Source organism: Procambarus clarkii, chromosome 87 (genome assembly GCF_040958095.1).
Source record: "Procambarus clarkii isolate CNS0578487 chromosome 87, FALCON_Pclarkii_2.0, whole genome shotgun sequence".
Lineage (NCBI taxonomy): Eukaryota > Metazoa > Arthropoda > Malacostraca > Decapoda > Cambaridae > Procambarus > Procambarus clarkii.
This window is the reverse complement of record NC_091236.1, coordinates 5,535,100-5,547,197: the sequence shown is the minus strand read 5'-3', so window position 1 is coordinate 5,547,197 and position 12,098 is coordinate 5,535,100. Positions and strand designations below refer to the sequence as shown.

General features: G+C 43.9%; 1 protein-coding gene across 1 annotated transcript in view; it reads right to left on the bottom strand.

Moving 5' to 3' along the window:
• LOC123746946 (neuronal acetylcholine receptor subunit alpha-4) overlaps positions 1–9,168 on the bottom strand; it is a 92,723-nt gene extending 83,555 nt beyond the window's left edge. Inside the window, exon 1 of the mRNA XM_045728845.2 lies at positions 8,950–9,168. The gene's annotated coding sequence lies outside the window, so the exon portion shown is untranslated. The remainder of the gene's footprint in view (positions 1–8,949) is intronic.
• Positions 9,169–12,098: the final 2,930 nt, after the last annotated feature.

The following is a 12,098-nucleotide window of genomic DNA, read 5'->3' as shown; positions in this document are numbered from 1 at the left end:
TGTCTTCAGACAAAACACAGCCACTTTGTTTAAATCTCTAACCGTGCTAAGCATTTGCCCCCACACAGTGTTGTCCTATTTACACATGCGAGGTCTTACACATCCACGATAACCCTGACTTTGTTGCTGTTGTTGTTTAAGATTAAGATTCGCTACCTGGAGCAAAAAATTCCAAGTAGCACGGGCTATGGTGAGCCCGTAGTACGAACCCTGACTTGAAACTCTTCCTAGATGTATATACAAGAAAACCACACCAGAAATAAGTACCTCTTTGTTATTGCCAAAGTTCGACAAAATGTACACAAACACATCATGTAGATGGTTTAAGTTGGATCTAAACTCCTCACCAGGAGCCAACAACTTGGGCTGGACGGTAGAGCGACGGTCTCGCTTCATGCAGGTCGGCGTTCAATCCCCGACCACGACATTAAGCACGATTAAGTGCTTAATTGCACACTAGTTTCTCTATCAGCTATCTCACCCTGTCAGAGTAAAAGAGACAAATGTATGTGAATGCATGTGTGTGTGTATATATGTATGCATATATGTATATGTACATATATGTGTGTGTGTGTATGTATATGTATGTGTATAAAGTATATATGGAATCTGATCAGAATTACATTTCACCTTTGTAAATGCACATTAATGACACTATGTAAAAGACACATCGAACACTTTATGTAGGGCATACGGATTTACTACAGATTTACATTTTAAAAGCACCGAATCACCTTCTGTGGTTGAGTGTTCAATAAACCCTTGAACTATATGTTTAACACATCTCTAACCCTGTCCATGGAGGACAGAAGAAAATGTATATATGCTGGTTAGCATTGTAAATGTCTGGCCACGTCTGTGGTAGGAAAAAAAAAAAGTCCTCCGACCGTCTAACTGGTTGGGCACCATTCCTTCCCTCCCGTCCAATCCCAAATCCTTTTCCAGACCCCCTTCCAAGTGCTATATAGTCGTAATGGCTTGTCACTTTCTCCCTGATAATTCCTCCTCCTACTCCCCACCAGGAGGCAACACGAACCCATACACCCTCAGCGATAATTTAAGATGGTCTAAACGTTTGTACCAGAGGACTACTGTGACAATATATACCTTCATCCACCTTCCATAAGTTGCGAAGGTTGGAAGTGAGTGTGGAAGCGGTACAAAACTGTCCGCAGTTTCACAAGAGCACCTCATATTCTGCTGCCCTTTCGCTAAGACAAAAACTGAGCACTTTAAAACCCGTTCTCACCAAGAAAAACTCTCAGGCATTTTGTTTCCTCGCAAAGTAAACTACAAAAGTATCTTGCTGTTGCTATAAATGAAAATATTCGAGACTAAAATTTGTAAACTGGATATAATCCCCAGTTGGAACACCCTCTGGAGTGTGTCCACAGCTGGAATACCCGCTGACTGGCGTGACGTCACAAGCGGAGTCCCACAGGGTTCTGTACTCTCACCTCTCCTGTTTCTGATATACGTAAATGATCTTCCAGAGGGTATAAACTCATTCCCGTCAATGTTTGCTGATGATGCTAAAATTATGAGGAGGATTAAGACAGAGGAAGACAGCATGAGGCTACAAGGTGACCTGGACTATTGAAGGCATAGTCCATCAAATGGCTGTTAGAGTTTAACCCGAGCAAATGTAAAGTAATGACGTTAGGTGTAGTGAGCAGGAGACTGGATTAAAGGTACCAGTTGGGAGTTGAAATCCTTCAAGAATCTGGGAAAAAGAATGACCTGGAAGTTGATATCGCACCAGACCTGTCCCCTGAGGCCCACATCAAGAGGATATCATCAGCGACATATGCTTGGTTGGTCAACATAAGAATTGCCTTTAGAAATTTGTGTAAAGGCCTTATATATCACATATATCAGACCAACTCTGGAGTATGCAGCTCCAGCGTGCAGTCCGTATCTCGTCAAGCACAAGATTAAATTCGAGAAGGTTGAAAGGTATGCCACCAGACTGGTACCCGAGCAGAGGGTTATGAGCTTCGAAGAGACTACGGGAACTGAACCTCACGTCGTTGGAAGAAAGAAGACTTAGGGAAGACATGATCACCTCATACACGATACTCAGAGGATTTTATATGAGTAGATAAAGGCAGTAAATTTGACATAGGGGGTACACGCACTAGGGGCAAACAGGTGGAAACTAAGTACTCAAATGAGCCATATTGACATTAGAAGGAACTTGTTTAGTGTCAGAATAGTTATCAAATGGAATGCACTAGGCAGTGATGTGGTGGAGGCTGACTCCATACACAGTTTCAAGTGTAGATATGATAGAGCCCAATAGGCTCAGGAAACTGTACACCTGTTGATTGACAGTTGAAAGGCGGGATCAAAGAGCCAGAGCTCTCTCACACACCTACACAGATACACAGACACAAGCCAAGACCGAACCGAAGCTACTCCACAGTCACATCAGGAGGAAAACAACAGTGAAAGAACAGGTAATGAAACTTAGAACAGGCGAGGACAGGTATACAGAGAATGACAAAGAGGTGTGTGAAGAACTCAACAAGAGGTTCTAGGAAGTCTTCACAATAGAACAAGGTGAGGTCACTGTGCTAGGAGAAAGGGAGGTAAACCAGGCGGCCTTGGAAGGGTTCGAAATTACGAGAGAGGAGGTCAAGAGACACCTGCTGGATCTGGATGTTAGAAAGGCTGTTGGTCCAGACGGGATCTCGCCATGGGTACTGAAAGTGTGTACAGAGGCACTTTGCTTGCCACTCTCCATAGTGTACAGTAAGTCACTGGAGACGGGAGACCTACCAGAAATATGGAAGACGGCGAATGTGGTCCCAATATACAAAAAGGGCGACAGGCAAGAGGCACTGAACTACAGGCCAGTGTCCTTGACTTGTATACCATGCAAGGTGATGGAGAAGATCGTGAGAAAAAAACCTAGTAACACATCTGGAGAGAAGGGACTTCGTGACAAATCGCCAACATGGGTTTAGGGAGGTTAAATCTTGCCTGATTGACTTAATAGAATTCTACGACCAGGTGACAAAGATTAAGCAAGAAAGAGAAGGCTGGGCGGACTGCATTTTCTTGGATTGTCGGAAAGCCTTTGACACAGTACCGCATAAGAGGCTGGCACATAAACTGAAGAGACGGGCAGGTGTAACTGGTAAGGTGCTCCAGTGGATAAGGGAGTACCTAAGCAATAGGAAGCAGAGTTACGGTGAGGGGCGAGACCTCAGATTAGAGTGAAGACACCAGTGGAGTCCCACAGGGCTCTGTATTCTGTCCTATCTTGTTTCTGATATATGTAAATTATCTCCCGGAGGGTATAGATTCATTTCTCTCAATGTTTGCTGACGATTCCAAAATTATGAGAAGGATTAAGACAGAGGGGGACTGCTTGAGGCTTCAAGAAGACCTAGACAAGCTGAAGGAATGGTCGAACAAATGGTTGTTAGAGTTTAACCCAAGCAAATGTAATGTAATGAAAATAGGTGTAGGGAGCAGGAGGCCACATACTAGGTATCATCTGGGTGATGAAATTCTTCAAGAGTCAGAGAGAGAAAAAGACTTAGGGGTTGATATCACGCCGGACCTGTCTCCTGCAGCACATATCAAGAGGATAACATCAGCGGCATATGCCAGGCTGGCCAACATAAGAACGGCATTCAGAAACTTGTGTAAGGAATCATTCAGAACTTTGTATACCACCTATGTCAGACCAATCCTGGAGTATGCAGCCCTAGCATGGAGTCCATATCTAGTCAAGGATTAGACCAAACTGGAAAGGTTCAAAGGTTTGCCACCAGACTAGTACCCGAGCTGAGAGGTATGAGCTACAAGGAGAGACTACGGGAATTAAACCTCACTTCGCTGGAAGACAGAAGAGTTAGGGGGGACATGATCACCACATTCAAGATTCTGAAGGGAATTGATAGGGTAGATAAAGACAGGTTATTTAACACAAGGGGCACACGCACTAGGGGACACAGGTGGAAACTGAGTGCCCAAATGAGCCACAGAGATATTAGAAAGAACTTTTTCAGTCAGAGTGGTTGACAAATGGAATGCATTAGGCAGTGATGTGGTGGAGGCTGACTCCATACACAGTTTCACGTGTAGATATGATAGAGCCCAATAGGCTCAGGAATCTGTACATCTGTTGATTGACGGTTGAGAGGCGGGACCAAAGAGCCAGAGCTCAACCCCCGCAAGCACAATTAGGTGAGTACACACCTACCTTGTGCTTCCCAGGACCGATGTCCCCGCGGCCCGGTCTCTCACCACTGCGTCCTGGTTAGTGATCTGGTCAACCAGGCTGTTAGAGAGCGCAGCTAGCATTCTGACGTAGGGATTACCACTCCGTTGATCAGACATAGCCCGAGGGTGCTTCTGTAGTTACATTTTGAACAACTAGTTCAACAGTTCAAGTTATGGCGTTGTCGGTGGGAGGGGCAGAGTGGCTCGCAGTCACTCGTTCTCTCTCCCACCTGTACCCTCACATTGTGCTAGTCCACCAGGGGCTGTGTTAGGTGTTGTCCACCAGGGACTGTGTTAGGTGTTGTCCACCAGGGGCTGTGTTAGGTGTTGTCTCCACCTCACAACACCCAGGTGGCTGGGTGTTGTGAGGTCGTCTCCACCTCAGTCTCCTCCCACACTGAACAAACAATTAGTGATCTTCATAAAGCCATAAATAACAATAAGCATAATTCAAAACTAAAACAAATCGGCTCCTACATTTTGCTACACCGACCAAGCCTATGTGACTGTAGTTTTAAATTTCTTAATTTCAAATGGGATATCATGTTTTAATTTGAAATGTGTTATCATAAAAAGTGGAGCATACGTGGAGGGGATAGTGTGGGGCTGGCGACCTTCTCCAGGTGGACGGCGCCCGCCCGCCCGCCAGCCTAGACTTGCACAATGTATTAAAAAGTTACCGAGTGTAAACTGCCACATTAATTATCTGACACGGTGATGAAGTATCGTATAGTCCTACACTTATTCTGTAGCATATGTTAATGTTTTGTGGCCCAAGGTCAACGGAACAAGGTCTTAAACCAAGGTCTTCGGCCAAGGTCTATACGGGCCGAGGCCTATGGCCACTCCGCCTCAGATACTATTGATTTGCGCGTTGTTCATCTGATCATTTAGCCAATAGCGTTGCCGGGTCATCTGGAGAAGTGGCCAATAGCGTACGTTTGACCTGAGACGGTTAGAGGTGTTCAGGCGCGGTGTTCGGACCTCGGCGATCTTGGTTATGTCTTCATTCCCACATAAGCAATATTCCTTGAAATGTGGTCACACCCATGTTTATAACTCTGACCTTCAGAAGGCATCTGAAACGTGAACCTTTACATGAGTCAATGTCGGAGTAAAATTCCGTTGTTCATGTTCTGTGTTCAGCAACAACATTATAGTTCACAGATGTTATATTTCCTCTTTACTTACGTGGTTGTAAGAGGCTTTGATGGCGTCGGGTTGTTATACAGACGGCAGGACATGGAAACATGTATATCTTTGTTCACTGTTAAGTTATATTCCTCATCCTAATGTCAGACAAGACAAGGCTACAAGACAAGGCTACAAGACAAGGCTACAAACTACACCACTGTATCCTCACGTGCTGATGAAAGACTGTCACGCGAGTCGACAATATAGAGGACACGGCGAACCTCCACTCTGATGTATATCGGGTCTTTCAATGAGTCGTATTCTAGATGTTGTGAACATCTTCACAACATCTAGAATACGTGAATACTCTTCACGTATGAATACTTATACGTAATCATACTTCACGTATGAATACTTATACGTAATCATCCTTCACGTATGAATACTTATACGTAATCATCCTTCACGTATGAATACTTATACGTAATCATACTTCACGTATGAATACTTATACGTAATCATACTTCACGTATGAATACTTATACGTAATCATACTTCACGTATGAATACTTACACGTAATCATACTTCACGTATGAATACGTCAATACTTTTCACCTAAGCGTATTAAAAGATGATTACTCTTCACCTAACATAATTCTAAATGTTGTAAACATCATATAATAATGTGATGTTAAATGAAAATAAGTTCCAGCTCCTGCATACAAGAAAAATATATATAAAACGGAATCAATTTACACTATAGAATAAAAAGGTAATGTAATCTTAGGAGTAATTATACGTCTGAAGACCTTATCTTTACAGAACACAATAAAGAAGCTGTCACGACTGCAAGAAAAATTACAGGTTGGATAACAAGGACCTTCCAAACATGGGATGCCATACCTATGATGATACCTTTCAAGACACTAGTCTTGACAAATTTATGGTGGAACATTGTTGCACTCTAACAGCCCCATTCAGAGCCGGAGAAATTGCTGACCTAGAGAGTGTGCAAAGATCTTTTACCGCTAAACCCCACTTTATAAGTCATCTAAATTATTTCGACCGATTAAAACTTTTAATCTGTATTCACTATAGTTCAGGCGAGAGAAATAAACAATAATATACAGGGGAAAATAATAGAGGGACTGGTTATAAATCTGAACACGGAGATTATATTATAAGGAAACCAGTAGGCTTGGTAAGATATGCAAATTAGCCCCAATGAAAAGCACAGGTGCAATAGGTACGCTGAGGGAGAACTATCAACATACTCAGGACTTTTCAACACTCCCGCTACACATAGAATCATCGGCCGATCTATATAGTGCAGCCCTCAGTGGCATGACTTAAGCTCTCCTCGTCTGCATTTCAAAATGTTCATGTTTTTATTGTTTAATTTGTCATTATTCTAAAGATTTAGGCTTCATAATGCCTCATGTAACTAAGGATTTTTCAGAGAAAAGAAGATTAGATCTTTGATTCTTTTTTCGTAAGATTTATTTCTTAATAATGGGAAGAGGAAATTAAAAAGTTCAGGAAGGTTGATGAGACTTTAAACACGTGTTTGTTGTTGACTCCTTGGCGGAAATCAAACCGGAGGGGACAGAGCTCCATGGTCCAAAATAACTACAGGATTTCGTTCTTAGGGAACACTTAGTCTGTCAGTTATTTATTCATATACACAAAGCAGAGCAGGAAGAAACAGATATGAATTGAATAAGTGTAGAATAAGGAGATACCTGGGTAAATAATGGTTTGGAAACAGGTTTGTTGATATATAGAACAAATTAGCGGGTAACATAGAGAATAAGGGAACGGTGGATTACATTTCACCTTTGTAAATGCACATTAATTAATGACACTATGTAAAAGACACATCGAACACTTTATGTAGGGCATACGTAAATCTGTATATCTATGTATTTACGTATGTAGGTTAGCTTAGCATTTTAAAAGCACCGATTCACCTTCTGTGGTTGAGTGTTCAATAAACCCTTGAACTATATGTTTAACACTTCTCTAACCCTGTCCATGGAGGACAGAAGAAAATGTACATATGCTGGTTAGCATTGTAAATGTGTGGCCACGTCTGTGGTAGAAAATAATAATAATAAAATACACAAGAGGGCAGAGCTGCACGACCGGAGGGACGCCAGCAGGTGAGGAGGAGAGCGCGGCCCGAGTACACTGCACGTGACCACAGTAATGGCGTGACCAACCTCAGCTATATGAAGAGATCAGTGAAATGACAGAAATAATTTAATAGATGATAGCATAGGAGTTATTTTGTTTTTGTTCTGTTTGTTTGGAGAGATGCTCGTGGAGGTGTTGGGCCTACCGTGGCCAGCGACGGCTGCCAGCGTGGCCGGTGTCACCGTGGAAGGTGCGTCGTGATCACTGCGTTAGTGTTGGTGTAACCGCCCTGGTTCACCTGCCAGGTTTTCCCTATAACACTACAAGCCATTACTTTACATCCAGGTCCCCTATTATTGTTTGTGACACAGGGAGGAGTGAATAAACAGTATATAATTATCCCCCACTCTGCCCAGGGTTTGAACCAGGGTTTGATTGCTTGGGACAGAGTGAGAACGCTAACCACTACACCAGAGGGTTCGGGTTGGTAAAGACGAGAGAGGACAAGCAGGCGAGGCAATGACAACAATATAAGCCAGAAGACAACATTGGAAAAGAAGCTGTTGAAGTCTTGACTAATTGACATGGTGTAACGAGGCCACTGCAGCTGTGTAAACATACCTGCTATCATCGCCTAATCTTCTAACTTCAACTTCAAATTGCTCTAACATTTGGGTTAGTTTACAGTGGCCTCTGTGACACAATCACAAGTCCAACCGGACGGGAAAGGCTCTGTGGCCCAGGCGGATGATAATGCTCGTCCCTAGATGATGAAATACTCTTAGTCTGTCTTGTATCCTTAGTCCAGGAGAGAAGCTTGACAAGGCACCTTCCAGTACCCCGTTAACGCCCCCGTACACAACCTCCCCACCACCAGGATGGGCTTCAATGTGGAAAGCATAGAGCGACGCAGGTAAACTAAATAGGTGAAAATAGAGTAGGTGAAGAATAAATACTGTGAAAGAAGAGGAGAACAGCAGAAGAGCGATGCGTAGGAGAGGGGATTTCCCGAAACGCTTTGCGTAATAGTGGCTTTAGGCATTGTATGTACTAGCTCCATCTATAAAGCCATCAATGTTTCGTATCTCACCTTGTATGTATGTACTTTACCTGAAGAAACATTTGATTTGATTTGATGAGGTATGGAGATGAGGTGGAAAAGATGAGGAGAGCTGTGGATGAGAAGAGTGGACGAATAGAGGAGCAAGTGAGGAGAGGAGTAAGTGAGGAGAGGAGCAAGTGAGGAGAGGAGTAGGTGAGGAGAGGAGCAAGTGAGGAGAGGAGTAAGTGAGGAGAGGAGTATGAGAGTAAAAACAGTTTCCAGTTTAGAGATAAGGTGAGGGGGCGTCGGAGAGAAAGTCACACTAGACCCCGCGCTTCAGATACTCTACTAGTTACACTTCATTAATATCAATAAAAACAAAACTTGGCATATATCTTACCCGGTGATTATGCCAGGGGAAAAAATGGCTCAAGAGCGTCAGTTGTTGGGCAAAGTGGAGGCAAAAGAAGACTTGGAGTTATGTCTGCCAGGCGGCGCTGGGTGCAGGGCGGCGCTCGCTAACATTGAACACACATCACACAGGGACACTCTTGGGTGCCGTGGAGGTCTTGTCTTCCTCCCTCAACCACTACCCAGACAACACTGACCACCACCGCCTCCCTCCTCCTCCTCCAGAGCCGGGGCCACATACCCTCCCTCCCAGGGCGCCCTCCACCCCTCCATCCCTCCCTCCCAGGGCACAGCAACCAACCCTGGCGACCTACTCGCCCACCCCATAATTCCAGACCCGCCCTTTGGCAACACTCGCCCCACCCAACGCCACACCCTATGTATCTGACCCCCCACGTGTGTGTACACTATGTATCTGACCCCCACGTGTGTGTACACTATGTATCTGACCCCCACGTGTGTGTACACTATGTATCTGACCCCCACGTGTGTGTACGCTATGTATCTGACCCCCACGTGTGTGTACACTATGTATCTGACCCCCACGTGTGTGTGCACTATGTATCTGACCCCCACGTGTGTGTACACTATGTATCTGACCCCCACGTGTGTGTACACTATGTATCTGACCCCCCACGTGTGTACACACTATGTATCTGACCCCCCACGTGTGTACACACTATGTATCTGACCCCCCACGTGTGCACACACTATGTATCTGACCCCCCACGTGTGCACACACTATGTATCTGACCCCCCACGTGTGTACACACTATGTATCTGACCCCCACGTGTGTGTACACACTATGTATCCCACCCCACAATACGTCTTATATTACGGAATGAGTGTATGTATATTTTTGAGTCGGTCAATAATGTTGGTGGTGAGTAGAATGGTGAGCGGAAGATGTAGTTATAACGGGAGTGGGAGAACACCGCAGGTTCCAGATTACTATGGTAATGTGTCAAGTCACTCACGACACAAGTGAGCAGTGGCCGTGAACCCCTGACCCTCGGGGGAGAGTTACCTGCTGAGTGAACCTCAGGAAAGTGTTCAGTTGGCTATAGGCACATCTGGCAGGTTAGTGAGGCTGAGCCACTACCAGAATATTCAGAGTGTAAACTCTGTGATATACTTTTAATGCTTTCACTACAACACTAAATTGTTGAATGTGAAACCGTAAAAGATTTTAGACCTCCTGGCCTCTTGTACCACCAACTGTGTAACTATTTCATTGGCTCAGGTGTTCTAGACGACATCCTAACAATTTATCCTAAATTTGCTTGTCCATTTTAAAGAATAAGATCAATTTTACTTATATTAATTTTAAGCTGCATCTCTTATGAACCCATATCTGCCCTTGTGTGGCAGTGCACAATAGAAAGTTGTATTTATATATTCGTACATTGAAACGTGTATAGTGTAATGTAGTTGATTGTAACCATGATATATATGTGTGCTTCAGCCTACAGTTTAGACCTATTGTCTTGTGTATGATCCTCTGTCCTGTGTGACAGTGAATACCAGCATTATCCTCACTTTAACAAGACCTAATTGAAGTCCTCAGATTAGCCAAAATTGTAATTAAATTTCGTCAATAAAGATGTTAATAATAATAAAGTGTATCACATGATGTGGCAAGGAAGCCGGTATGTTGAGAGGTCAAGACACAACTGATATATGTAAATGATCTCCCAGAGGGAATAGACTCCTTCCTCATTATGTTTGCTGATGGTGCAAAAATTATGAGGAGGATTAAGAGAGAGGAATATAGTATGAGGCTACAAGATGATCTAAACAAACTAAAGGAATTGTCACATGGCTACTAAAATTCAACCCAAGTAAATGTAAGGTAAGGAAACTAGGGGGAGGAAACAGGAGGCCAGACACTGGATACCGAATGAGAGATGAAGTCCTTCACGAAACGGACAGAGAGAAAGATCTAGTAGTTGATATCACGTATAACCTGTCTCCTACAGCCCACGTCAAAAGAATAACATCTGTGGCGTATGCGAGGCTGGCTAATATCAGAACTGCCTTCAGGAACCTGTGCAAGGAATCATTCAGAACCTTGTATACTACATATGTAAGACCAATCCTGGAGTATGCGGTCCCAGCATGGAACCCGTACCTTGTTAAGCATAAGACATAGCTTGAAAAACTTCAGAGGTATGCCACTAGACTAGTCCCAGAAGTAAGAGGCATAAGTTACGAAGAAAGGCTGCGTGAACTGCACCTCACGTCGCTGGAAGACAGAAGAGCTCTGGGAGACATGATCACCACATACAAAATTCACAGGGGATTTGACAGGGAAGACAAGGATGGATTATTTAACACTGGTGGCACACGCACAAGTGGACACAGGTGGAAGCTGAGTACACAAATGAGCCACAGAGACATTAGAAAGAAATTCTTCAGTGTCAGAGTAGTTAGTAAATGGAATGCACTAGGCAGTGATGTGGTGGAGGCTGACTCCATACACAGTTTCAAATGTAGATATGATAGAGCTCGATAAGCTCAGAAACCTGTGCACCAGTAGATTGACAGTTGAGAGGCGGGACCAAAGAGCCAAAGCTCAACCCCCGCTAGCACTACAAGGTGAGTACAGGAAGAGGATGGCCTCCCAGGTGGTACAGGAATAATGAAGCAGGGAGGCCTAACTGTACTGAACACCTTGTTGGAATGGTAATGTTCACTACCACTGCTGAACCTGTTTGGCTTCCCCACCTACCACTGGCTTCCCCACCTACCACTGGCTTCCCCACCTACCACTGGCTTCCCCACCTACCACTGGCTTCCCCACCTACCACTGGCTTCCCCGCCTACCACTGGCTTCCCCACCTACCACTAAGGCTCCTATTACTACTACTATCTAATAATATCCTGAAGACTATCATTTAATACCAGTTCCAACTAAATCAAGTAACTATGCTACTATTACCACTAAAGCTACTTCTACTATCGCTTCCTACAACAACTACTCATATGACTTGCTAACAACTTTCCACTATTGTTTAACTACTACTTCCATTTACATAGATAACATCAAGATACCCTCAAGATAACCTCAAGATACCCTCAAGATAACCTCAAGATACCCTCAAGATAACCTCAAGATACACTATAACTTCTGTTAT